Source organism: Budorcas taxicolor, chromosome 21, assembly GCF_023091745.1.
Source record: "Budorcas taxicolor isolate Tak-1 chromosome 21, Takin1.1, whole genome shotgun sequence".
Lineage (NCBI taxonomy): Eukaryota > Metazoa > Chordata > Mammalia > Artiodactyla > Bovidae > Budorcas > Budorcas taxicolor.
In genome coordinates this window covers 9,409,462-9,436,915 of record NC_068930.1, presented here as the reverse complement: position 1 = coordinate 9,436,915, position 27,454 = coordinate 9,409,462, and the positions used below count along the sequence as shown (strand labels likewise).

At 39.6% G+C, this 27,454-nt stretch overlaps 1 protein-coding gene across 4 annotated transcripts in view; it reads left to right on the top strand.

The window, feature by feature from the left end:
- The first annotated feature begins 910 nt into the window (after positions 1-910).
- The window catches only part of MEF2A (myocyte enhancer factor 2A), a 183,225-nt gene continuing 156,681 nt past the window's right edge, over positions 911-27,454 (top strand). For all 4 annotated transcript variants that reach the window (XM_052659377.1, XM_052659375.1, XM_052659379.1 and 1 more), the window contains exon 1: positions 911-1,036. The gene's annotated coding sequence lies outside the window, so the exon portion shown is untranslated. The remainder of the gene's footprint in view (positions 1,037-27,454) is intronic.

The following is a 27,454-nucleotide window of genomic DNA, read 5'->3' as shown; positions in this document are numbered from 1 at the left end:
GGGGTCGGGGCCCGACCTGCCTCGGCGTGCCAGGGGCCTGGGTCCCACCGCGCTCGCTCAGGGCAGGTGGGCTGGCGGCAGCCCCGGCAAAACCGCAGGTGCGGTACCGGCCGCACCGAGGCCGTGGGTGGGGCGAGCGGAGGTCGGGGGGCGCCGAGTGCGCCCCGCGGGGGGGTCCGGGGGCGGCTCCAGAAGTCCGGCGGGCGAGATCCGGGCCCCCCGGAGCGACGCCGCCTGGCACCGGCCTCGCGGCCACGCCGGGCGCGCGCCCCGACGCCGGCCCCGCCCCCGGGAGCCCCGCCCCTCGGCACCCCGGGCTGGCCGGAGCGAGCGGCCGCGCTAGGCGACCCGCCACGCGCCTCGTCACTGGAGCTGCTCCCGGCTGGGCCTCGGCGGCTGGTCGGGGAGGCCGCCGCGGGGGAGGCGGGGGCTGCGGGGCGCGACGCCGCCGGGCCGCCCCGCCCTGGGAGGCGCCCGAGTCCTCATCAAGTGACCAATATCCCTTCCAGGAGAACACGGTCCTTCTGAGGGAAGCGGGCTCCGGCGCGCTGCCCCGGCGCCAAACCGCCGTCATCTCCTTCCTGTGCCGGGTGATTCGTCTCCTCACCCACCCGAAAAAACATAGTCCGGCCCGCGCGCCTTTGTGGGGCAGTGCTCTTCCTCACACGGTGTGGCTCTCCCGGCCCGTAACCTTTGTCTTTCCCACTCTAAGTGCTCTGGGCCCCACCAGGAGGATAACTCAGCCCTGAGAGAGAACCTGAAGGGAGACGCTGAAGAGGGAGCAAGGGGAAGGCAGGGAGAGGCGAGCCTGGCGGAGGAACACAGAGGACCGTGGGGGCAGTGCGCACGCGCGCCGACTGAACGAGTTCCGGTCTGGCCGGGGCCTGGCTCCTAAAAATAGCCCCGGTGTGGGGATCCGTGCGCGGATGTCCCGGCGAGTCCGGGGCTGAAGGAGGCGGCTCCGGGCGGCGCGGAGCGCGGGTGGCGGGCCCTGGCTGCGGCGTGTGCGCGCCCGCCCGCATTCGCCGGAGACCGGGTGAGGGCCGCGGGCGACAGGGCTCGGTTGGTGGGGTCGGTGGGGCCCGAGGGGGCTGCGTCTCGGCGAGAGGACCGGGTGAGGGCTGGGGGGCGCCGGGGCGGGGGGCGGCGCCGCTCGGGAGGGGCGCCCGCGGGGCCCCCGGGACGGCGGCGCGGCGCCGCGTCCCGCTGGCAGGGGCCGGGGCGGAGGCGCGCTGCGGCGGGCCGGGTGGGGTGCGGGGAGGCGGCGAGCAGTGGTCGCGTCGGGGTCGGCGCCTCCTGTGGAGGTGGGGGCGGGGTGCCCCGAGGGCGGGCCCGCGGGCTGAGGGGCGTCGCGGGCCGGCTGAGGGAGGCGCGGCGGCGCGGGCTGGGCGCTCGGAGCCTCCCGGGGCGCACGTCGCGTCTGGGGCTGGGGGGCGGTGGCGGACGTCGCCTCCTTGAAAGTTGAGGGAGTTCCCTGGGGGTCCGAAGGCTCTCTGTGGGGAAACGCCCGAGGGCCCTTTGCTTAACCTTGCCGTGCGAGGCAGGGGTCTCCCCGAAGCGACTGACCCCTGCTGCAGGAGGCGTTGTGCGCTCTTGTTGGAAGAAGTTCCTCACTTCTGTTTTGGAAGAAGGTTGGTCTAACGGAGCGGAACTCTCGGTGTGTGTGTGTGTGTGTGTCACTGGCCGGTTCGGTACTTGGGGCCAGAAGGTGGCCTGGGCCGGGGGCACCTGCGGGTGCGGACTCCCGACCGTGCGGGGAGACGTCGCGGGGGAGAAGGGGCTGCGTAGGGAACCGCTCGCTGCCCCCCGGACGTCCATCCAAAGTAGATCCCGGCTCGCAGGGAAGGTTTTCTGTGATGGAAACTTTGTCCTTCAGTTCGATTCCGTCTGTCTTTGATCCATGAGGATCCCTTAGTAGGTGAGATAGTGTAACAAGTTTGGAAATGGTGAGCGTTTCTGCATTAGAAAAAACAAGTTGTTGTATTCTCCTCCCCCCCCCCCCCGCTTAAAGTGTCACTGTAAAAATGTCCTCAGACCTGATGACTTGATTCCTGAGATAAGAAGCGAGCATCCTGTCAGGATCCGGTAGGGATCCATGTGCGGACTGAAGAGTCATAGCACAATGTTAACCTGCATTTTACTTTATAGTGAGATTGTGATTCTAATAAGTGTGCTTTTAAAAAGGCCTGCTGTGGTGTGTTAAGTTACGTGTATTTTTAAAAAAAATATTGTCTGAAAATTGTCAAGTTTTAGTGCAGTATGTTTTCCATGTGTATTTTTTTTTTTTTTTAGTAAATAGAGAGAAGGTTCCCTAAAGCTGTAATTAGGTGTACATTACACAAGAGCACTTTTCCTTTAAGAATCCAGCTGTGTTGTTTTGGCAACTGCCAAGTACTCCAGTTGTCAGTTTTAAAATCTGTGTTACCTTGGCAGTACTTGCACAGTCTGTGGCAAAGGTAAACAAAATAGCTTAAAGATTTTTTTCCTGCAAACACAGAAATGGCATTTATTTTAGTATGAATTTAAGAAATGAGGATAAAATAACCCTTGTTTATTATGACTTTTGTATGTACATCTTTTGGTTTGGTTCATTTTTGAAGTTATAAGTCTTTACTCATGTCTTTTCCTGTGAATGGCAGCTTTTGTTTTAGGAAAAAAGTCAAAAGTGTCTTCACTAAAGTGGATGACAAATTTAGTCAGACTTTATATCAAACAATGAACACATGTTATGTGTCTAGTTCTATATGATGATGCACTAACCGATTCTGAAATCATTTTTAATTCTCACTGAGCAGTGTAGTAAAGTGTAAAAAGTTGTGGTAATGGTGTTGCAGTGAAAATACCGAAGAATTAAAACTAGTGATTTAAGTACTTTGTAGACACAGTCTTTAATAATTCTGTTGAAAGAGTGCTTCCAGTGAAAGTTTATTTACTAAAGCCATTGTGAGGTAGTAGTGATCTCTCTAAACACAATTATTTAATTCACACTATTGTTACATATAATGGTTTTATTCATCTTGGAGAAAGGATGATAAAATTATGTTTAACTCCTTAAATTACTTCCCAGGAAGTTTTTTTTTCTCCCCCCTCAATTGTTTAGAGTAATGAGTGATTGAGAGGTGGAGGGTGTTCAGTAGAAGGAAAGTAGCTTTTTGGGGTTTAAGAAGTAATAATTGTTAATATCACTGTTGAATTAAAGCTTGAGAATGATCTATATTGTTAAGAGTTTCTAATGCTTCCCTAGTGGGAGTACTTGTGACAAAGACCTTTGCTTTGGTAAATGGAACTAGAAATAATCTTTTCAAGATGAGTTATTTTGAATGGTGAGGCTTTATTTTTCAGGGCAGTTGCATTATTGCTTTGCATTTTACTTTTAGGATGCAGTGCAGTTTAATTTTATTAATATTCAAGCAGCAATGTCATCACTCATTGGTTATCAAGAGAGAAATATAGAAGTGTATTCTGAGAGTAGTTAAGTAATTATGAAAATATTTATTAGAATATGATTTTGAAGTTGAAATATTTCAATGAAAATTTATTTTAATAGATGTGTTTTCTGATCTAGGAGGGAGAAACCATAAATTTGTTACTGGGAAATAGCATGCTTAATCAGTCAGGTTTTGGAAAGCCATCTTTTTTTCTCTCCTTTTGCTGCTTTTATAAAGTCTAGCAAGAGGGATTTGTTGTAACATACAATGATGATGGTCCTCGATTTTCTGTGGGCATTTTAAATTTTATATATTCTGTCTTGTAATCAGACCATGCATGTATCTTTTTGCTTTGAAAGATATACACTTGGCACATATGAATGTTAAAAAGTCTAGCTGAAATTTTTCTTGTATTAGTGATGGAGCAATGAAAAACAATGTTTTGTGGATTGAACATGTTTAGCATTGCCTTTTTTTCTAGATTAGAAAGAAAATTTCTGAATATTCTTAATAAATTGAGGAGTAATAAGACAACTATAAATATGGAAAATAAAGTCTATATTCTAGTTAGATAACTTCCTGCAAAAAACACTTTAACACGTTGTGCTGATTTGCAAGTAAAGGAAGGCTGCTTGAGTTTGTCGTCAGATCTTGGTTCTGATCCCAGCTCTACCACTGACAAAGTTATGAGACGTCTTCTGTAAAATGGGAAGGAATTTTACCACCTGCCCCATAGAATTGTTAAAATTAAATGAAACAATGGTGTAATAGGTCCTAGGGGTTGCTTGAGGCTTAATGTACAAAATGTGTACAAAATGTATATTGCCTCATCTCCCTTCATCCCTTCCTTCCTATGATGATTGTATAGGTGATCTGCCTCTTACATGTATCTTTCTGTTTGTTACCAAAAAGGAGTTCATATAATGCGTAAATATAGGAGAATGCTCATATATTTGTTTGGGATAAAATATCCCAACATCTTAAATTCATTGTCATATTATACATTAAATGTTTATTTGGCTTATCTGGAGTCATTGTTGGATTCTAACTTCCATGATCTCTCTGCATATTAAAAAAAATAAAAGTCAAATGTGAGTATAGTTCCTAACTTTCAATGAAACATATCTCTTAGTGATTATTTGTGAGAGGCATCTTTAAAATACGGTATTTAAAATTTGAAATTAGAAGAAATATTTTTATAACATACCTGGTTTAGTCACTAAGTCACATCTGACTCTTGCATCCTATGGGCTATATGTAGCCCATCAGGCTCCTCCGTCTGTGGGGTTTTCCAGGCAAGAATACTGGAGTGGGGTGCCATTTGCTTCTCCAGGGGATCTTTCCCATCTAGGGATTGAACCTGGGTCTCCTGCCTTGCAGGAAGATTCTTTACTGACTGAGCCACTAGGGAAGCCTGGTGTATATATATATCTAAAAAATAGCTTTTCTCTAGTGGGTAATTGTAATTTTTTATTCTTCATTTTATTTGTTTGGTGGAACTAAATTATTTTTGTATGCTTTATCTGTGTACTCTATGATAAATGGATGACTCCAGTTTATTATAATTGAGAGTGTAAGCCCATTTGTTAATAAGTCTCATGCATGGCACAGGATATGTGTTAACACATAATTAAGAAATACTGCATTATATAGATGTTTGTCATTTGCTGATTTTAATAATTATTATTAGAATTGATACTTACTGAAGTTAGTAGTTTATTTAACATTGAATCATCTTAGTAATCACTCGAAATCATAAAAAAAAAATTAGCTGGTTTATGAGGCTAATGGTGTTATTTGAACAGTGGTGTAGGACACCAGATAATTTACTACTTCATCAGTTTAATGATTGATGATGTTGAAAGCTAGAGGAATTGTTAACAAGGGTGCAAAAACATACTAGCTGATCTGATTTCTAATAACTATCAACCAAGGCATATCTTTTTATGGTTGTCTTGAATCCGTACTCATTTTATTTTCCTCAGAAACTTTAATTTATGAACTTAATTTCAGCAATCAATAAAGTTACATTGTTACATGTTTTGAGAAATGTTTTGGTAGTGGGTGGTAAATTTATACTGCATGAGCTGGACCTTTTTCAGCAGCTTATTTTTGTTGCCAGCAGCATGTATGTGGAGGTTGACTTGGATTACTTTGAGGTATGATTTGTCAACCTTGGAACAAAAGGATACTCTTCATGTAACCTAGTAAGATAACTAATAACTGTTGGCTTATTAAAACAAGGTCTTTTGCATTGACTAATACTGTGTTTACTTGTCTTATTTTTTATCCCCACCCCTAGCAATCTTTTATATAAAGACTAGAATTGTATTTCTGAAATTCAGATCTAAATGTTATACTTCTTTTAAGAAAAACTTCAAAGGCATATAAAATCAGTAAAGAGTCAGTAATGTAAGAGGTAAGAGGTTGATCTCTAAAATCTGACTGCCTAAGTTTTAGAATACCCACTCTAGCACTTTCTGTTCTTTGGCAAGTTCTCAATCTTCTTGAAGCTCAGTGTATAAAACAGTGATTATAATATTATCTACTTTGCAGAGTTGTTGAGAGAATTGAATGAGATGTATATTATCAGGCTTTTAGCACAGTGCTTGGTACCTTAAAGTGTAGTTTTTTTTTTTTTTCTCTTACTGTTACTATCATTACTACTACTGCTGTTGCCATTATTAGTCATGGTTCACTTCATAATATATTCTGTCCTATCTTTTCAGGCTCATTGTCAGCAACAACCCTTCAGTTTCTATGACCCAGTTAAGGCCAGCTGTTTGCTTTTCCCTGAAAAGGCTATTATTTTTGTGCCGATGTCTCCCACTTTTATTTTTCTAGCCCAGAATTTTCCTGATTTTGATACCCACTTGGAAATCTAGTTGGGATTTCAAACATAATGTTAGCTACATGACTAAAATATAGCTATTTATTCCTCTCTGCCAACCTTCTTCCTCCCTCTTATGTTCAAACCCTGATGTCTCTGCTGGCCTTCCCAATCTTAGTAAGTGGCAGTACTCAAGCCAGAAACCTAAGATAACATTTTGGATTCCTTTCTTTTCTCTCAGATGCAGTCCATCCACACGTTCTGTTGTACCTTCGGAGTTTATCTTGTGCCAATCCACTGCTCTTAGCCGTCATTGTGAAGTGAAAGTCACTCAGTTGTGTCCGACTCTTTGCAGTCCCATGGACTATGCAGTCCATGGAATTCTCCAGGCCAGAATACTGGAGTAGATAGGCGTTCCCTTCTCCAGGGGATATTCCCAACCCAGGAGTCGAACCCAGGTCTCCCACATTGCAGGTGAATTCTCTACCAGCTGAGCCACCAGGGAAGCCCTTCATTGCCGCCTGTTTATTTCACAGCATCATGATCTCTTACATGAATTATTGCAGTGGCCTCCTGACTGGGCATCTTGTTTCTTTTCCTGTTCCTCATAAGTTCTTTATTCACACCGCAATCCTAGGGACCATTTTAAGAGCCTCAATCTTGTCATTTTTCCTTAAACTCTTCCAGTGACTTCCCATTCTGATCTTTCTTGTTCTCATTGTCTTTTTCTTCATTGGAGGCCAGCTACTTGCACCTCTCAAGAGTTTTTTAAACTCTACTTCCATTTTAGGGTCTTGTGTACTTTTTGTGCCACCTGCTTGAGATGCTTTTCATAAGGCTGACCTGACCAGACTCTTTGGAACTTGGCCCAAATCTCACTTCTTTACTCAGACCATCCTGTTTAATGTTGCAGTCCAATAGTTACTCTATCCCATATTTTATTTCCTTTGAGAATACTTAGTATATTTGTAGGTATCTTGTTTGATTATTGCATAAGTGTGGTCTTTATCTCTGTTATCTGAATGTAGTATTTCTGTAGCTTGTTCATGTTTTTGCCAGGGATTGGAATGCTCCATTGTTCATATACCTACTGAAAGTTATCCTTTAAGTTATACCCCAAATGTTATCTTGATACTGATTTTAATCTTTTTAGACGAAGTTTACCTCCCTTGCTCTCAGTGCAAACAATATTTGTAGAGTAAAATGTGTTATTGAACATTTCAGTTCAATTCAGTTCAGTTGCTCAGTCATGTCCAACTCTTTGCGACCCCATGGACTGCAGCATGCCAGGCCTCCCTGTCCATCGCCAACTCCCAGAGTTTACTCAGACTCATATCCATTGAGTCAGTGATACCATCCAACCATCTCATCATCTGTTGTCCCCTTCTCTTCCTGCCTTCAATCTTTCCCAGCATCAGGGTCTTTTCCAATGAGTCAGTTCTTCACCTCAGGTGGCCAAAGTATTGGAGTTTCAGCATCAGCATCAGTCCTTCCAATGAATATTCAGGACTGATTTCCTTCGGGATGGACTGATTGGATCTTCTTGCAGTCCAAAGGACTCTCAAGAGTCTTTTCCAACACCATAGTTCAAAAGCATCAATTCTTCAGTGCTCAGCTTTCTTTATAGTCCAACTCTCACATCCATACATGACCACTGGAAAAACCGTAGCCTTGACTAGACAGACCTTTGTTGACAAAGTAATGTCTCTGCTTTTTAATATGCTGTCTAGGTTGGTCATAACTTTTCTTCCAAGGAGCAAGTGTCTTAATTTCATAGCTGTGGTCACCATCTGCAGTGATTTTGGAGCTCAGAAAAATAGTCTGTCACTGTTTCCCCATCTATTTGCCATGAAGTGATGGGACCAGAGGCCATGATCTTAGTTTTCTGAATGTTGAGTTTTAAGCCAACTTTTTCACTGTCCTCTTTCACTTTCATTGAACATTTAAAGTATTGTAATTGACGTCAGTCTCTTCTGCTAGGCTGAGTTCCTATGTCAGAGATACTGCCTTGGTCTTTTAGTATGCTCAATACAAACCTGTCTTGCCACATAGTGAATGCTCAGTAAATGTTGAATTGAGTGAAAGTTGTCTGAACAACTGAGATGACCAACCCAAATCAAGTTTTCCAAATGAGACTTTAAAAATGATAAAAGTGCTTTCCAGATTATAAAATACTAGTTTGTGCATTTTTTGTACATATTGACATGCATTCTGGGTCAAGGTTGGAATCCCAGACTATTGAGCATATCCTGAGATTCCATCTTGTGAGAGTTTTGTGGCCAGCATTAGGAACCGAATCACTGTTTGTAATGGTGAAGATCATTCTACATTCTAAACATCTGACTTACAAATGAGATTTTGAAATGTGACTTATTTGCATGTTGGGGACTACTTTGTCAAATGTTTATTTTGGTGATGAAAACTTTTAATAGAGTTAAGGTGACATGGATCATGAAGAAAAGGGAGAAAAGAATCTGGGAGTCAAAATATTTTATTTTTCAGAAATGACTCAGTTTACCCAAAGTAATGTTTTGGTGTTGGCAGAAGGTTGTTGTTGTTTTAATGTTTTGTTTTGGGAAAACTTTAGATATAAGACTAATACAGTGAGCTCATATACTTGTCACCTAGATTCATCAGTTGTTAATATTTAGCATATTTGCCTTATGGTTCTCTGTATTTGCGGAGTGATTTCAAAGTCTGGAAACTGATATTATTTTATCTATAATTTGAAGCTCCTTGATTACATCTATAGAGGATACCAAAGATTCAAGTATTTTCAGTTAAAGTCAGAGGCATATCTTTTGAGGCAGAACATTACAGACGCATACAAGGGATAGAAATGCTGCATTCATGTACATTGCTGACAAGGAAACCACATATTAAACATACAACATACCGTATATTACAATGTAATAGCAGAAATCCACTCTCTAGATCTTCTTTTTCCTACTCTACCCTCCTCCTCTTCCTGTCATAATATTGTTATTGTTGAGCCATTTGAGAGTAGGTCTCATACATCGTGATCCTTTACCCCTAAATGCTTCAGCAATATTGCCTAAGAACAAAGAGATATTCTTACATAACCACAGTATGATGGATTCAAGAAATTTAATATTGATACAGTAGTTTATTATACAGTTCATGTTGGAGTCTCTTCAGTAGTGCCAGTAAGATTCTTTAATAGTTTTTTTTTTAATTCCTTTTTTATTTTATTTTAGTTGTCATATATCCTTTAACCTGAGACAGTCCTTGAACCTTTTTCCCCATGAAATCGTTAGTTTTGAGGAGTACAGTCCTTTGTTTTGTAGGATGTCCATTACTTTGGGTTTGTTGTGTTGCTTCTTCGCTGGTAGATTCAAGTTCTGCATTTTTGGCAGGAATACCACATAAGCTTTGATACGTCTTTCCTTCAGTGCATCACTGTCAGGAGGCAGTATCATGTCTGTTTGATCCCTTGTTGTTGATGTTTACTTGTATCACTCGTTAAGGTTTGCCTACCAATTTTTTCTCCATATAAAAATTTTCATTTTCCTCCTTGTTATTATGGAATAATCTTTGGGGAGCCGCTTTGAGGCTGTGTTTTTGTTTTCCCTAAAATGTTCACATAATGGTTTTAACATTCATTAATGATTTTTGCCTGAATCAGTTATTGTACAGTGGTTCCGAAGTGATTTTTTTTTTTTTTTTTTTACTGTTTCTTCTACATTTGCTAGTTGGCCTTCTATTAAGTTGTAAATTAGAACTTTTCCTTCTCATTTGTTTATTTAATATCAATATAAATTCAGAGATTCTTTTTTTTAAATTAAGTGGGTTATTCTCTCATTACTTGTCAGTATTCACTTTGATGTTCCAAATAAACTCAGATTTGGTCAGTGGGAGCTCCTTCAAGTTAACTCATTGATTGACACATTCCTATCATTTTTGGAGCACTTCATTCCTTTTGAGACAAAAGATATTTCAGGTTCATTGTCTGCTTTTTCTGCTGTCCTAGAATCAGCCATTTCTTCAAGGAGTCCTGGTTTCTTTCATTGGGTCATAGTATTTAGAAATCAAGAACTGGACAGCAGGTAAGCTTGTTGACACTGGAATATCATTGTTTTGAGCCCTTTCAGCTGACTAAGCTAAGAAATTTTGAGTTTATGCTGATTGCTCAGGCAGTAGATTGTAATTTTTCTTACATTCCTGAAACATCTTGCAACAGAATCACTTCTTTTGAAACTGTTAACCATTTAAGTGACTAATTTGTCCTGTAATTTTTCTGTTTAATTTTGTAATGGTTGGGTCTCATTTTCCAAAACTTACTTTAAACTTTGTGGAGATAGGAATTCTGTTTTGTATCTTTGTTTGCTCAGTGAGTATGTTTCACAGTGCCTTGAGCATGATTGGTACCCATGTGTTGTTTATATTATAAATATAATAATGACTCAGTATTATTTTTATTAGTGTTATACCGTAGTTAAATAATCTTGTGTTTTGTTAAAAGTTTTATGGAAACTTCTAAGTGAATTGATGATTCATTTGTTTTGTTTTTAATAGTTCTGCTAACCTTGAAATAAAAAGTTTTTCAGCTTTAAAATTTTAAAAACCTTATTCCTGAGACTAAAGTATGTAATTAAAGAACATCAAAATGACTAATCCTGGCATTGCTGTTTTGTACTGTTTTTTAGCCCTTTCTGGGCTTCACTTTAATTATAAAATGAGATGATATCTAGATCCTTTTTAACTCTAGGTTATATGCTTTATATCTAATTAACATTGATTTGTTTATGAAAATAAAATTAAGTGCTGCAAAGTATAGTGGAAAGAATATTGTGTTCCTGAGCCAGAAGTCATTGGGTTCTAATTCTTTGTAAGCATTGTGTTACTTTGGTAATTTATTTCATGGTTTGGTTTTCATTATCTTATTCAATCCGTAGGGCTAGGTGATGAGGAGTAAGAATGAACACTTGCTGTGTGCTTGATGTGTGGAGTGCTGCAGGAGCACATAGAAGGCACAGTTCACCCAGTTTCAGGGAGATCCAACCAGTCCATCCTAAAGGAAGTCAGTCCTGAATATTCATTGGAAGGACTGTTGCTGAAGCTGAAGCTCCAATACTTTGGCCACCTGATGCAAAGAACTGACTCATTTGAAAAGACCCTGATGCTGGGAAAGATTGAGGGCAGGAGGAGAAAGGGACCACAGAGGATGAGATGGTTGGATGGCATCACCGACTGGATGGATATGAGTTTGAGCAAACTCCAGGAGTTGGTGATGGCCAGGGAGGCCTGGCATGCTGGAGTCCATGAGGTCACAAAGCATTAGACACAACTGAGCAACTAAACTGAGGAAAATTTATTCCAGTGACTTCTTCAACTTAGGTTGAAGTCTAAAGGGTGAATAGGACTTAGCTTTGTGAAGAGAACGGGTAGAGTGTACCAGACCTGTAATAAAGACAAGAGATATGCTTAGGGAGCTTAGATTGCTTGGAGAAACTCAAAGAGTATCTATGGATGAATCAGGCAGTGCCAGAGAGAAGACACTGGAGAGGTAAGTAGGGACCAGATTTGAAGAGCCCTTTAAGCTATGTTAAGGAATTTGTGGGGCTTTCCTGGTAGCTCAGACGGTAAAGCATCTACCTACAATGTGGGAGACCTGGGTTCGATCCCTGGGTCAGAAAGATCCCCTAGAGAAGGAAATGGCAACCCACTCCAGTATTCTTGCCTGGAAAATCCCATGGACCGAGGAGCCTGGTAGTCTACAGTCCATGGGGTCACAGAGAGTCTGACACAACTAAGCGAATTTGTATTGTGTTTTAGGGAAAATCTCAGCATCTTAAGCCTGGCAGGAAATTAAAAGGTAATACTGATTGGTCTGTGTCAGCTTCTTTAGAGAGAGTTAAAATTGGTAGGTAGGGAGAGTAATTGAGGAGGATATTACAAAAAACTAGTTAAAAGGGCTAAGGTGGCTGGACTATGGTAGTGGAATGAGGATTGGAGAAATAGTTGAATTTGAGAAGATACATAGTGGGGGCTTGTGGAAGGAGAAAGAGAAAGAGTTTAGGGTGATGATTAGATTTATGGCTTGGGCAGTTGACAGAATGAGTGAGTTTACTGAAATAGGAAACACAAGGGAGGATTAGGCTCTGGAGGAAGATGATGAGTTTACTTGTGATAGACTGCTTAGGTGGATTAAGAGGGTATAGTCAGAGAGTGGGATGAATAATTTACTCTTAGAAGTGGAACAGTTCCTGTAATGACAATGTCTAAGGAGTTGGCCATGGAATGGGTATTTGAAGAGGAGTGGAAGTGAAGATATGTAATGGGCAGGGAAAGAGGAGGAATTGTCTATTTAAAAAAGCCTGTGTGTGTGCTTGCCCTAAGGCAGAGTAACTCTGTTTTGATTATCTCAAGATTTTCAGTGTTTGACCTTGGATAATAAAAGTGAAATCTTTTAAATACTGTGTTCTCAATTGATGTTGTTTGTCAGTTGTGTCCAACTCTTTTTGACCCCATGGACTGCAGCACGCGAGCTTTCCTGTCCTTCACCGTCTCCCTGAGTTTGCTCAAACTCATGTCCATTGTGGAGAAGGCAGTGGCAACCCACTTCAGTACTCTTGCCTGGCAAATCCCATGGACGGAGGAGCGTGGTAGGCTGCAGTTCTTGGGGTCATGAAGAGTTGGACAAGACTGAGCGACTTCACTTTCACTTTTCACTTTCATGCATTGGAGAAGGAAATGGCAACCCACTCCAGTGTTCTTGCCTGGAGAATCTCAGGGATGGCAGAGCCTGGTGGGCTGCCATCTATGGGGTTTCACAGAGTCGGACACGACTGACTCAACTTAGCAGCAGCAGCAGCATATCCATTGAGCCAGTGATGCCATCCAGCCATCTCATCTTCTATCTCCCCCTTCTTCTCCTGCCCTCAGTCTTTCCTAGCATCGGGGTCTTTCCCAGTGAGTCGACTGTGCATCAGGTGGCCAAAGTATTGGAGCTTTCAGCTTCCTCTTCAGTCCTTCCAGTGAATATTCAGGGTTGATTTGTTTTAGAATTGACTGGTTTGATTTCCTTGGTGTCCAAGGGACTCTCAAGAGCCTTCTCCAGCACCACAATTCAAAAGCATCAGTTCTTTGGCATGCAGCCTTCTTTATGGTTCAGCTCTCACATCCGTACATGGCTACTGCAAAGACCATAGCTTTGACTATATGAACTTCTGTTGACAAAAGTGATGTCTCTGCTTTTTAGTACACTGTCTTGGTTTGTCATAGCTTTTCTTCCAAGGAGCAAGGGTCTTTTAATTTCGTGGTTGCAGTTAAGATTTTCTTAAGTTAAACAAGCAAAAAAAGAAAAAAACCCACAACAAATAAACACATTTTTCTTAACAAAGCAGGAGGCTGTTTAATTGCTCCAGGCTCATGTTGTATTTTACCTTTTCCAGTCCTGGAATCACCCTCTTTTCTGAAGAGCCTTGGCTCCTTTTATTGGAAGATGGCATTTAGAAATCAAGATCTGGGTGCTAGGTGTGCTAATTGCCCCTGAGGTATCATTGTTTCTATGCCTTCTCAGCAGAGCTAAGAAATATGTGTATACTAACCCATACATTCACATCTACAGTTGGTTCCACTAAAACGTAGCGTGTGTGTTCCTAAAAATCACTGTGCTGTGCAGAGTTGTGTAGTAAAGATCATGGGGTTTGGGGCATCCGTGGATCTAGGAGAATATACTCAGACTTTGTCAGTGACACATTAAAGGCTTCCCCTGTGGCTCAGTGGTAAAGAATCTGCCTGCAGTGCAGGAGGTGTGGGTTCAATCCCTGGTTTGTGAAGATCCCTTGAAGGAGGAAATGGCAACCCGCTCTAGTATTCTTGCCTGGAAAATCCCATGGACAGAGGAGCCTGGCAGTCTACAGTCCTTGGGATCTCAAAGAGTCAGACATACTAAAGCAACTGAAGACACACACACAGGAACCTAATAACCTATTTAATAGCAGCCATGGTTTTAAGAGTGGTTAAGTACAGTTTTAACTGTATTAAATGGTTTAAGTAATCATAAAGAGTAAATATGCCTTTCTAGTATGGGAAACACATGAAGTTTGCTAATGTAGATGAATTTTGGAAGGGTTGTGGCTTGTGAATTATTATGAAGTCGTAGATAGTTAACCTGAAATCAGATGAAACAACACTAGATGTGGATGGATGTGGCTCATAACAGATGCTGTTATATTATGGACTGTGGTAGATCATTTTCATTTGAGATAATTCTTCCTTGGGTGCCTTGCAATTTATTCTTCATTTCTGTAAATTTTTTTCTAATTTTTTAAATTCAGTTACTTTTAACTTTCTTGTTTTTGTTTTTAGTTTTTCGATTGCTGAGTCAAAGTGGTTTTCATATCCTCAAATGCTTGTTTGAATATATTAATCCAATTATTAATATAATAATAGTTCTTAATTACTAGGGATACTATATTAATAGAATATATTTAATTCTGTTTGGAATACTGACTTACAGATTTTTTTTCCTGCTTTGAGGTTATTTTTGGTAGGGTTTTCCCCTCACATGATATGTCAAATTCTGTTCCCTGATTTTCTGGATTGCACTTTTCTTTTGTTCATTTTTATGGTAGTGGGTTTTTTAACGGTATTCCTAGTTTAATGGTGCCCTCTTCTGTCAGTATAGAATAGTCCTGTTACTTCAGTAGTTTTTATTTGTCTGTTTTAATGATTGAAGAGATGGATTGTGAGACTTCCATCTCTATGATTCTTTTTGATCTAGCAAGTCCTTAAAATTTTCCCTTTTTCTTTTTCCTTTTACCATCCAGTTGCCAAAGGACACTCCTCCTTTTTTTCTGTCTTCTCCCAGAGCGTTGTGCTTCAAGGTTGTACCACTTTACATGGTGGATCACGCTTTAAATGATACCTATTTGTTTAAATCACCAGAAGTTTGAACTTCCTTGCCTATATTCTGTGGTCTGCTCTGCCCATTTCTCCAGTATTTTCCCAGATTTAGAGTGGGTTTAATATTTTTGGTGGTCTTTGCAAATGACCCTAAGGCCTGTTTGTTGGCACCAAGCCTTGTGGTTTAGTGGGCGTGGAGTGACAGTCTTAGAGGTCAGGCATTGAGATTTGGTAGTTTTTCTGTTCCTAGTCATAGTTGTTTTGTTGTTGTTGTTTTTGGTTTTCAGGCTGTGCTGAAAGCTTGGCTTTGAGTAGAATTTCCTTTTCCTCATTTTTTTCATATGGTTTGTGTTGTGCTTAGTTGCTCAGTTGTGTCCAACTCTTTGCGACCCCATGGTCTGCAGCCCGCTAGGCTCCTCTGTCTATGGGGATTCTCCAGGCAAGAATACTGGAGTGGGTTGCCATGCCTTCCTCCATGGGATTTTCCCAACCTAGGGATTGAACCCAGTCTGCCACATAGCAGGTGAATTCTTTACCATCTGAGCCACCAGAGAATAGGGGGAATATTTTTAGTTACTTAGATAATGCTACCACCAGCATCCTCACTAAAATGTCTACTTTTGGGGGAGAGAGAGCAGGAATCTATTGCTTACACTACTGGTGCTACAAAGCTTTTAGTTATGAAAAGGAATAAGTAAGTCAACTTCCATTGCTGAGCTGGAGCCTTTAGAAAGTACCTTGTAGGAAAAATAAGCTAGTTTAAATATTTTTACTTCACTCTGCTGGCATACAAATGCAGGTTCTAGGTTATTACAGGAGTCTTAAGTACTTTTTTCTGTCAAGTTATTAATTCAAAGATTTATTTCAATAATGTATATTAGAAATACCTTGGTTTTATTATAATATGAATGAGTTATAGACCTATATTCAACCTAAGACTTGGTACTTATTTATTCTAGTGACAGTATAATATAATACCTTTTTGAAAAAGATAATTTATAAACTTGGAAATTGATCTGATAGATGTTGACTTCTTTGAAAGTCAAACTACTTGTATCTCTTCTCATTGTTTTTCTACTCCTTTTCAGCCTTTTCAGTTTTATGATTTGAACTGTTGTCCTTTGATTACAATAAACTGTAGGTATTGTGTTATTTCTTGGTTGTATACTTTTTATTGTGTTTAATAGGTTAACACTATGTTTATTGTAGCTAAAGTTGATTAGTTCTCTCTTATATACTTTATATCTCTGTCTTTTTAACATGAGAAGTTTAACCTAAAGTTGGAAGTTATTTATGCGTGGTTTCTAGAATTTAGTTGCTTAAAATATTTATTACATTTAAACATTTCTTTCCATAGAATTAGCAAGTTTTTGATCAGTGTTTTATGTTGTTGGAGTAGAAATTGACATGTTCTACTAGTCATCATACATTTATTTTTAAAAATATAGGCCAGAATTAAAAGGCGTGTTGACTTTAAACATCAGAAATCTTCCATAATATAAATCAAAACCTTTTATTATTAATGATGTGTTTTTGGAATTTCCCTCCAGCCTTTTTCATGGTGTTTAAAGGCAGTCAGTACTTACGCCCAGCTGCCTGTCTTTTGTGTCTCATATATGAGCTTTCATTTCTTTTTTCATAGCTTCTATAAGTCATAAATAATGACTTGACAGGCGTTTTATACAATTTCTTTTCATTGCTCTACCCCTTTTCTTCCTGGTAAATATGGTAGCCCGGAAGCAATCTCCATGGCTCTGTTCCCTTGCGCCTTCCTTTTGTATTTTTTTCATTTTCCATTGTCACTACTTTAACTATTGTTTCTGTATCACTGATGCAGAAACATAAGCACATATAAGATATAGCTGTTTGCTTCTAGTTGGTGATTGTGTAGAAAGGGTAAAACCACATTTATTACTGTGCTACATTAATTACTGTGTGACGTGTAAATTTAGACACAATGTATAGAATAAGGAGTTCAGGGAAGGAAGAGTTTAGAAGTGACCAGGGGATGCTTCATGGGAGAATTGATATTTGAACTGGATGTCAAGCTTTATTGTCAGAAATGTAGAAAATATATTCCACATGTATTGAACCCAGTTTGGCTCAGAAGTTCAGTTCAGTTGCTCAGACCTGTCCAACTCTTTTGTGACCCTACGGACTACAGCACGCCAGGCTTCCCTGTCCATCAGCAACTTCCCGGAGCTTGCTCACACTCATGTCTATCGAGTCAGTGATGCCATCCAACCATCTCATCCTCTGTCATCTCCTTCTACTCCTGCCCTCAATCTTTCCCAGCATCAGGGTCTTATCCGGTGAGTCAGTTCTTCATATCAGGTGGCCAAAGTATTGGAGTTTCAGCTTCATCATCGGCCCTTCCAATGAGTATTCAGCACTGATTTCCTTCAGGATTGACTGGTTGAATCTCTTTGCAGTCCAAGGGACTCTAAAGAGTCTTCTCAAACACCATAGTTCAAAAGCATCAATTCTTCAGTGCTCAGCCTTCTTTATAGTCCAGCTCTCACATCTATACCTGACTATTGGAAAAACCGTAGCTTTAACTAGATGGACCTTTGTTGGCAAAATGATGTCTCTGCCTTTTAATATGCTGTCTAGGTTGGCCATAACTTTTCTTCCAAGGAGCAAGGGTCTTTAATTTCATGGCTGCACTCACCATCTGCAGTGATTTTGAAGCCCCCCCAAATAAAGTCTGTTTCTGTTTCCAGTGTTTCCTTATTTTTTGCCATGAAGTGATGGGACCGGATGCCAAGAACTTTGTTTTTTGAATGTTGTTTTACGCCAAACTTTTCATTCTCTTCTTTCACTTTTGTCAAGAGGCTCTTTAGTTCTTCTTCGCTTTCTGCCATAAGGGTGGTGTCATCTGCATATCTGAGGTTATTAATATTTCTCCCGGCAATCTTGATTCCAGCTTGTGCTTCCATCCAGCCCAGCATTTCTCATGATGTACTCTGCATATAAATCAAATAAGCAAGGTGACAATATACAGCCTTGATGTACTCCTACCAAATTTGGGACCAGTCTGTTGTTCCGTGTTCGGTTCTAACTGTTGCTTCTTGACCTGCATACAGATTTCTCAGGAGGCAGGTCAGGTGGTCTTGGTATTTCCATCTCTTGAAAAAATTTTCCACAGTTTGTTGTCATCCACAAGTCAAAGGCTTTGACATAGTCAATAAAACAGAGGTAGGTTTTTTCCTGGAACTCTCTTTTTCGATGATCCAGTGGATGTTGGCAATTTGATCTCTGGTTCCTCTGCCTTTTCTAAATCCAGCTTGAACATCTAGAAGTTCACAGTTCATGTACTATTGAAGCCTGGCTTGGAGAATTTTGAGCGTTAATTTCCTAGCCTGTGAGATGTGAATGCAGTTGTGTGGTAGTTTGGACATTCTTTGGCATTGCCTTCCTGTGGCTACTTCTGAGTTTTCCAAATTTGCTGATAAATTGAGTGCAGCACCTTTACAGCATCATCTGTTAGGATTTAAAATAGCTCAACTGGAATTTCATCACCTCCACTAGCTTTGTTCATAGTGATGCTTCCTAAGGTCCACTTGACTTCACATTCCAGGATGCCTGACTCTAGGTGAGTGATCACACCATCGTGATTATCCGGTTTATGAAGATCTTTTTTTGTATAGTTCTTCTGTGTACTATTCCCTTGTGGCTCAGCTGATAAAGAATCTGCCTGCAATGCGGGAGATCTGGGTTCAATCCTTGGGTTGGGAAGATCCCCTGGAGAAGGGAAAAGCTACCCACTCCAGTATTCTGGCCTGGAGAATTGCATGGACTATATAGTCTATGGGGTCGCAAAGAGTCAGACACAACTGAGCAACTTTCGCTTTTGCATTCTGTGTAGTCTTTTGCCACCTCTTCTTACTATCTTCTGCTTCTCTTAGGTCCATACCATTTCTCTCCGTTATTGTGCCCACCTTTGTATGAAATGTTCCCTTGGTATGTCTAATTTTTTTAAAAAGGTCTCTAGTCTTTCTCATTCTGTTGTTTTTCTCTATTTCTTTGCACTGATCATTGAGGAAGGCTTTCTTATCTCTCCTTGCTATTCTTTGGAACTCTGCATTCAGATGGATATATCTTTCCGTTTCTCCTTTGCTTTTCGCTTCTTTTCTTTTCTCAGCGATTTATAATGCCTCCTCAGACAACCATTTTGCCTTTTTGCATTTCTCTTTTTGGGGGATGGTCTTGATCCCTGCCTCCCCTACAGTGTCATGAACCTCCATCCATAGGTCTTCAGGCATTCTGTCTGTCAGATCTAATCCCTTGAATATATATTTCACTTTCACTTTCATTATATTTCATTATACACTTTCACTGTACAGTCATAAGGGATTTGATTTAGGTCATACCTGAATGGTCTAGGGGTTTTCCCTATTTTCTTCAATTTAAGTCTGAATTTGGCAATAATGAATTCATGATCTGAGCCACAGTCAGCTCCCCGTCTTGTTTTTGCTGACTTTGTAGAGCTTCTCCATCTTTGGCTGCAAAGAATATAATCAGTCTGATTTCGGTGTTGACCATCTGGTGATGTCCATGTGTAGAGTCTTCTCTTGTGTTGTTGGAAGTGGGTGTTTGCTATGACCAGTGTATTCTCTTGGCAAAACTCAGCCTTTGCTCTGCTTCATTCTGTACTCCAACCCCAACTTTTGCTTGCTACTCCAGGTATCTCTTGACTTCCTACTTTAGCATTCCAGTCCCCTGTGATGAACAGGACATCTTTTTTTGGTATTACTTCTAGAAGGTCTTGTAGATCTTCATAGAACTGTTCAACTGCAGCTTCTTCAGCATTACTGGTTGGGGCATAGACTTGGATTACTGTGATATTGAATGGTTTGCCTTGGAAACAGAGAGAGATCACTGTGTTGTTTGGCTCAGAAGTAGAAGGCGGTAAACGGGAGAGAGCATGAAACCAGGCTGCAGAGCACTCTGGATGTGGAGCAGGCTCAGCTTGGCTCTTCAGCCGAGTAAGAGCTAGTGAAAAGTCTTTTAAACTTGGAATTGACCAGGGCCTTCTTTAATACTAATATACCAATATAACGAGATAGGGAAGATGATATGTCTAATAAAAGCTTGGTTCCTTAAAGAATAATACTTAGCAACGCCTGTTTAAAAAGGACAGTTCTAGCCTCATTCTTTGATTATTTGAAATAAATTCGTGGGAATATATGCCTTCAAGTAGAAGATATGTATAAAGATAGACATTCTTTTCTCCCTCTTCTCTGAATCTCACTTCTTGATTGTCTTTCCATGTCAGGGTAAATGTTGTGTTCTCCATAAAGAACTCATTCCTTCCAATTAGGAGGCTTTTCTTTTGAAATCCTCCATTAAACTTTGTATCTGTCCTTTTGTACCTACATGTTTGATGTTATAATAAAGGCAGTAGATGTATACATACTGCATTGAAGGTTTTATCCTTGTGTCTTATTCTTGCATTTTCATGTTGATTTTTAGTGAATATATAGTGATCTATTAAATTTCTGTCTTTAAAATGAGCCTAGATTTTACCCTAGGATTTGGGCTGAACTGAGGTTTTGGACTGAACTGCTGCTGCTGGTCTGGATCAGTAATTCTGAACATTTTTTTCTGCTAGGAGATACAGTAGATGAAATTTTGACACATGCATTTCCATGGATCTGCTTAGCAGGAAAGTAAACTGTTGCAGTCGTTTATAGTTGCCACAGCTCTTCTAGGATAGGTTGTCAGTGTAACAAGCAGTAGATGCTGTACAGTTCTTAGGGCAGTAGCTGTAAGTCTTCCTAATTCTGTGCCACTTAGAAAAGTTACACCAGAATGCAAGCAGAGGTAATACTGTCGGGATAATCTAAAGACCCCCACCTCTCTATTTTAAGGCTCAAAGCGGCCCTTAAACAATATCAAATTATTTGCAATGAAAACCCCAAGTTATAGTATTCATCTTTGAGAATAACTTTAGAGTGGTTTGGGTTTTTTCTTTTCCATTAGTGCAGATATTTTTGTTGTTACTATTAGTTTTAAATAGATCGAACCCTCTTTTGATGTGGATTAGACTGGTAGTCTGAATTTTACGCCTGGATTCCATTTCATTTCATAAGTTTTAGAGCTTGTCTTCCTAAAAAGACCTCTGAGGCATATTCCAATTCAAACTGTAGGAAATAAAGTGTTCAAATTTTTTCTAGATTCTGGCCAACATCCTTATTAATATGGACATCTGTTTGACACACTTTGGCAGCTTACCAGACTTTTTAACCAAAGTGATGTATATTTGGCCATTCATCATGTTAAGTGCCTAATGTGAAATTTTAAAGTGTGTTTATTAAAAAATTTTTTTTTCTGGACAAAGTATACTTTCTGTTATTACGGTTTGAGTGGTTGAGGACTGTAAAAAATGATAAATTCCAGTAACTATATGCCTGACAAGGAATACTAGGAGTGTTAGCCCTTAAGGTTGGGTTGAAGCATAGAACAGATGGAGCTTCAGCATTTGAGATGTAACATCCTCTACTTGGTGAAATATAGCAGTATCAGAACATGTAATAAATGTTGATATTAAATATTAATATGAATGCTGTCAGTATGGTTGCTGATTATAGATTTGAGGGTGATAAACTATTTGGAGAATAAAATAGGAACTAGTAATTTATGTAAAATGCTTAGTCATCTGTGGCTTAACTTCAGATATGTGTATCATTATGGGGAAGATGTTAGATACCATAACGAAGCAAGAGTATAGAAAATAAAATGCAGAGATATTGTATTATAACAGTAGAAATGAACACATATATCCACACAAAAACTCATATACCATTGCTCATAGCAGCATTATTTATAATAGGTAAAAAGTGGAAACAATTCAAATGTCTGTCAACTGATGAGTGAGTAAATAAAATGTGGTGGGTTGGAGTACTGATGCATGCTATAACGAATGGATCTTGAAAACAGTTAAGTGAAATAAGCTAGTCATGGAAGACCATACTATGGTTCAATTTATAGGAAATGTTCAGAATAGGCAATTGTAGAGAGACAAAAAGTTGGTGCCTAACTGTAGGGCTTGGGGTGTGGGTTGGGAATAGGGAGTGGAGAGTGACTGCTGAGAGATAAAGTTTCTTTTAAGGGTGATGAAAATGTTCTAGAATTACTGGTGAAGGTTGCATATTCTTGTGAATATAAAAAACATCCAGGTGTATATACTTGAAATGTATGAATTCTATGGCATGTGAATTATATCTCAAAGCTATTTCCTTTTTTATTTTTGTTTTTAAACAGAGGCTGTGTGAAGAGATGTTTTGGAGTAAATGGGTACTTTGGGGGAAGCAGATGGAAGTGGAAGGGCATGGAGGAAGATGGGCATTTCTTGGCATCAGTATACTATCACATTTTAACGCAAATGATGCTTTCTCCATTTGCTGGCTAAGAATGTAACAGATTGTGTTTTAGTGGGCATTGTATAAAAACCTAGCTTTTTAACATTATAGTGATGCTGAAATTGTGCATTATTCCACTCGGCAGGATTAGTCTTGCCTTTGTCTTATTTTTGTATTTTTTGTAGTATTAGGTTGAAATGCTTTCCTGTTTTCAAAGTGGTGCAAAATTGTGTTCTGCCCATCCATCCATTCTACACCCTGCTTTGCTGTTTTTGTTCACACTTGCTCTCATTTGTGTCATCTTTCTTACCTCCTGTATTTTGAAAGTCCCTAGTTTCCTGTGTACTTGAAATCACTTTCTTCCTTCAATGTTTGCTTCTGTGAAATGAACAAAAATGTATTGTTTCTTGTGGCTTAGTATCTTTTTATGTGTTTATAAATCTATCCTTTTAAGGCCTTAGTAGTATTTTTTTTTTTTCAATTCTAGTGTTATATTAAATGATTCCAAATATATTCCAAAATGTCTCATTTGGCCTTTGCTGTGTACAGTGTTTGGGCATCCCAGGTGGCGCTAGTGGTAAAGAACCCACCTGCTAGTGCAGGAGGCATAAGAGAGGAGGTTTTGATCCCTGGGCCAGGAAGGTCCCCTGGAGGAGGGTATGGCAACCCACTCCAGTATTTTTTTTACCCCAGGTTTTTTTTTTTTTAATTAATTTAATTGGAGTATAATTACTTTACAATATTGTGGTGGTTTTTGCCATACATCGACATGAATCACCCACAGGTATACATGTGTCCCCCCGTCCTTAATCCCCCTTCCACCTCCCTCCCCACCCCATCCCTCTGGGTTGTCCCAGAGCACCGGCTTTGAGCGCCCTGCTTCATGCATTGAACTTGCACTGGTCATCTATTTTACATATGGTAATATACATGTTTCAGTGCTATTCTTTCAAATCATCCCACCCTCCCCTTCTCCCACATAGTCCAAACATCTGTTCTTTACATCTGTGTCTCTTTTGCTGCCTTGTGTATAGGATCATCATTACTGTCTTTCTAAATTCCACATATATTCATTAATATACTGTACTGGTATTTCTCTTTCTAACTTACGTCACTCTAATAGGCTCTAGTTTTGTCCACCTCATTAGAACTGACTCAAATATGTTCTTTTTTATAGCTGATATGCACCACAACTTCCTTATCCATTCATCTGCCAATGGTCATCTAGGTTGCTTCCATGTCCTAGCTATTGTAAACAGTGCTGTGATGAACATTGGGGTACATGTGTCTCTTTCAGTTCTGCTTTCCTTGGTGTGTATGCCCAGCAGTGGGATTGCTGGGTCATATGACAGTTCTGTTTCCAGTTTTTTAAGGAATCTCTACACTTATCTATTGTGGCTGTACCAGTTTGCATTCCCACCAGCAGTGTAAGAGGGTTCCCTTTTCTCCACACCTTCTCCAGAATTTATTGTTTGTAGACTTTTTGATGATGGCCATTCTGACTGGTGTGAGCTGGCACCTCATTATGGTTTTGATTTGCATTTCTCTGATAATGAGTGATGTTGAGCATCTTTTCATGTGTTTGTTAGCCATCTGTGTGTCTTCTTTGGAGAAATGTCTGTTTAATTCTTTGGCCCACTTTTTGATTGGGTTGTTTGTTTTTCTGGTGTTGAGCTGCATGAGCTGCTTGTATGTTTTGGAGATTAATTTTTTGTCAATTACTTCATTTGCTGTTTTCTCCCATTCTGAAGGCTGCCTTTTCACCTTGCTTATAGTTTCCTTTGTTGTGCAAAAGCTTAATTAGGTCCCAATTGTTTATTTTTGCTTATATTTCCATTACTCTGGGGAATGGGTCATAGAGGATCTTGCTGTGATTTGTGTCTCTTACGTTTTTGTGATTTATGTTTTTGTGGTTTCCTCTGTATGTATGCTTATGTTTTTGTGATTTATGTGATTTATATTTTCCTCTATAAGTTTTGTAGTTTCTGGTCTTACATTTATCTTTAATCCATTTTGAGTTTAGTTTTGTGTATGGTGTTAGAAAATGTTCTAGTTTCATTCTTTTACAGGTGGTTGACAAGTTTTTGCAGCACCACTTGTTAAAGAGATTGTCTTTTTGATCCTTTGTCACAGATGAGGTGTCCATAGGTGCGTGGATTTATCTCTGGGCTTTCTGTTTTGTCCCATTGATCTACATTTCTGTCTTTCACCCCAGTATTCATGCCTGGAGAATTCCCATGGACAAAGAAGCCTGACAGACTACAGTCCATAGGGTCAAAAAGAGCTGGACACTCAGCACGCACGCATGCATGTATACAGTTTTTGATTTCTGATTTCTTCAATAAAGTGATCATTTTTTAATAGGAATATTGCTGACCAGTTGACTTCCAGTGGCATTCTCCATCTCTTCCATTTGCCTCCTTTTCTGGGTTATTTCTTTACAAAGCTAGCGCTTACTGAGCTTGTACTGTATGTCAGGCAATATGCTAAGTATATATGCTTATTTAATTCTCATAACTAAATTTATGAAGTGTATGAACTATTACTGTAGTGTTTTATAGATGAGAAAACTAAGACTCAAAAGATAATGCTGATTGTTCTTGGTCTTAACTGCCTGTGTATAGCTTTTTGGTGTTGTATATATGTTTTCATAATGCGTGACCTTCGTATGTATTTGATAGTTGCTCAGAATTTTGCAAATGTATTCCTGAATTGAATCATACAATATGTATTCTGTATCTGGATTTTTTCCCTCACCAAAATGTTTTTTGCAGTTAATCCATGTTTATGTCTATCAGTATTTTGTTCCAGTTTACTGTTGCCTAGTGTTCCTTTATATGTTTATATCACAATTTTTTCATTCACCTTTGATGAACATTTTGGTTTCCAATTGGGAAATAAAATTTCTCCCCTTCATTTTTGTGCTATTTTCATCATCTGTTTTATGCTGCATGTTGTTATTTTTTTATATTATTTCTACTTTTGCTTTACAAACTTGTATCTTTTTAAAAATTAAAAGAAAATAAACTCATACATCATTTCTGTTGGTCTTCCTTTGTGTAGAAATAAGTTTTTATCTGCTGTTTCTTAGAGCAGATTTATCGGAGAAGGCAATGGCACCCCACTCCAGTACTCTTGCTTGGAAAATCCCATGGATGGAGGAGCCTGGAAAGCTGTAGTCCATGGTCTCGCTGACTGAGTGACTTCACTTTCACGCATTGGAGAAGGAAATGGCAACCCACTCCAGTGTTCTTGCCTGGAGAATCCCAGGGACAGGGGAGCCTGGTGGGCTGCCGTCTCTGGGGTCACACAGGGTCGGACACAAGTGAAGCGACTTAGCAGCAGCAGAGCAGATTTATAGAAAAATTGAACAGGAAGTACAGAGTTCTCATATATTAATACTTGTCTCTCTCTCATTCTTTATCTGTCTCCTTTTCCTATTATTAACATGTTGCATTGGTGTGATACCTTTGTTACAGTTGATATTGATGTATTATTATTAACTAATCCATAGTTTACATTCACTTGGTTGTACAGTTCTACTGTTCTTCCTGAAGAACTTCTTTCAGTGTTCCTTGTAGAACAAGGTGACAGACTGGTGACAGGTTTTGAGCTTTGGTATATCTGAAAGTGTCTTTATTTGTCCTTCATCTGTGAAGGGTATTTTTGCTTTATGTCGATTTTAAGTAACAGGTTTTTTCCCCTAGCACTTTAAAGGCGTTATTCCTTTGTTTAAACTTGTTAAAACAAGTTTTCCCTTACTTTGGTTGCTTTTAAGATTTTTTTTTTTAATATTACTGGATTTTAGCAGTTCAGTTGTTAATTATGTGCTTTAGTATGGTTTCTTTGTGCTTGTTTTTTGTTCAGTGAGTTTCTTGAATATACAGGTTTAGTTTTTCTCAAATTTGGAAATTCTTTTGCCTTTATTTCTTCAGATGTTTTTTCTGACTCCCTATCCTTCTGGGACTACAATTACACCACTTTTAGACTGCCCTTGATATTCTTGCAGGTACTTGATGCTCTGTTCTTCATTTCTTTTTTTGCTTTCTATTTTCACATCTTCAATTTAGGAATCTTTTTTCCCTGCACTGTTGAATCTGTTGCCAAGTATATCCAGTTTTTTTTATTTGAGATACTGTATTTTCCATCTTTAGAGATTAATTTGATTCTTTTCAAAGTAATTATCTTTTTTCTAGTTTTCATTAAATCCTGTAATATACTTGCAGCATTTTAAAGTTTATATCTTTGAGAATATCATCTTTTTCTTGTTTCTGGGTCTGTTTTCTTTTCTCAAATTTTTTCCCCTTGATACGTTAACACATTTTCCCATTTCCTTATGTTTAGTAAGTTTTGATTGACTCTTGGACATTCATCATGCTGTTGTGTGGATTTTGTTGGTTTCTTCTCAACAGATTTTAATTTGTTTTGGTGGTATATTCAATTTCTTATGGAAAAGTAGGTTAGCATTACTATTAAGAGAGTCATTCTGCCTTGGTTTCTACTGATTGCCCCAGGTTTCAGTGAGATCCTTCTCCCTTCTGGTTGAAACTTGAACATTTCCAAACCTTATGTAACCTCTGGTAGCTTTTGAAATTTGAAATGTATTTGAAATTCATATCTCAGCAAATAATCACCTTGTATTGTGTTTATAGACAGTTACTTTATGTTTTGGGTTTTTTTGGTCTGTTTTATTTTTGTCTTAATCTGGATTGACTTTTCAAACTGTTTCTACATAGACAACTCTTTTCTTTGACAGTGTGTTATGCTTAAATTTTATGCTCAAAATATGCAGAAATTTTGATAATTTCCAAACATAAAGACAGTAATTTCCTTCATAATTTTATCAATAATTTTAATCAAAATTTGAGGAGATACTTCTTAGGCCCTCAAGATTTGAGACTAGGAATGCCAGTGTCGTGTTAGCAGCACTTTGGTTTCACTTTGCTTTCTAGTTTATTTAC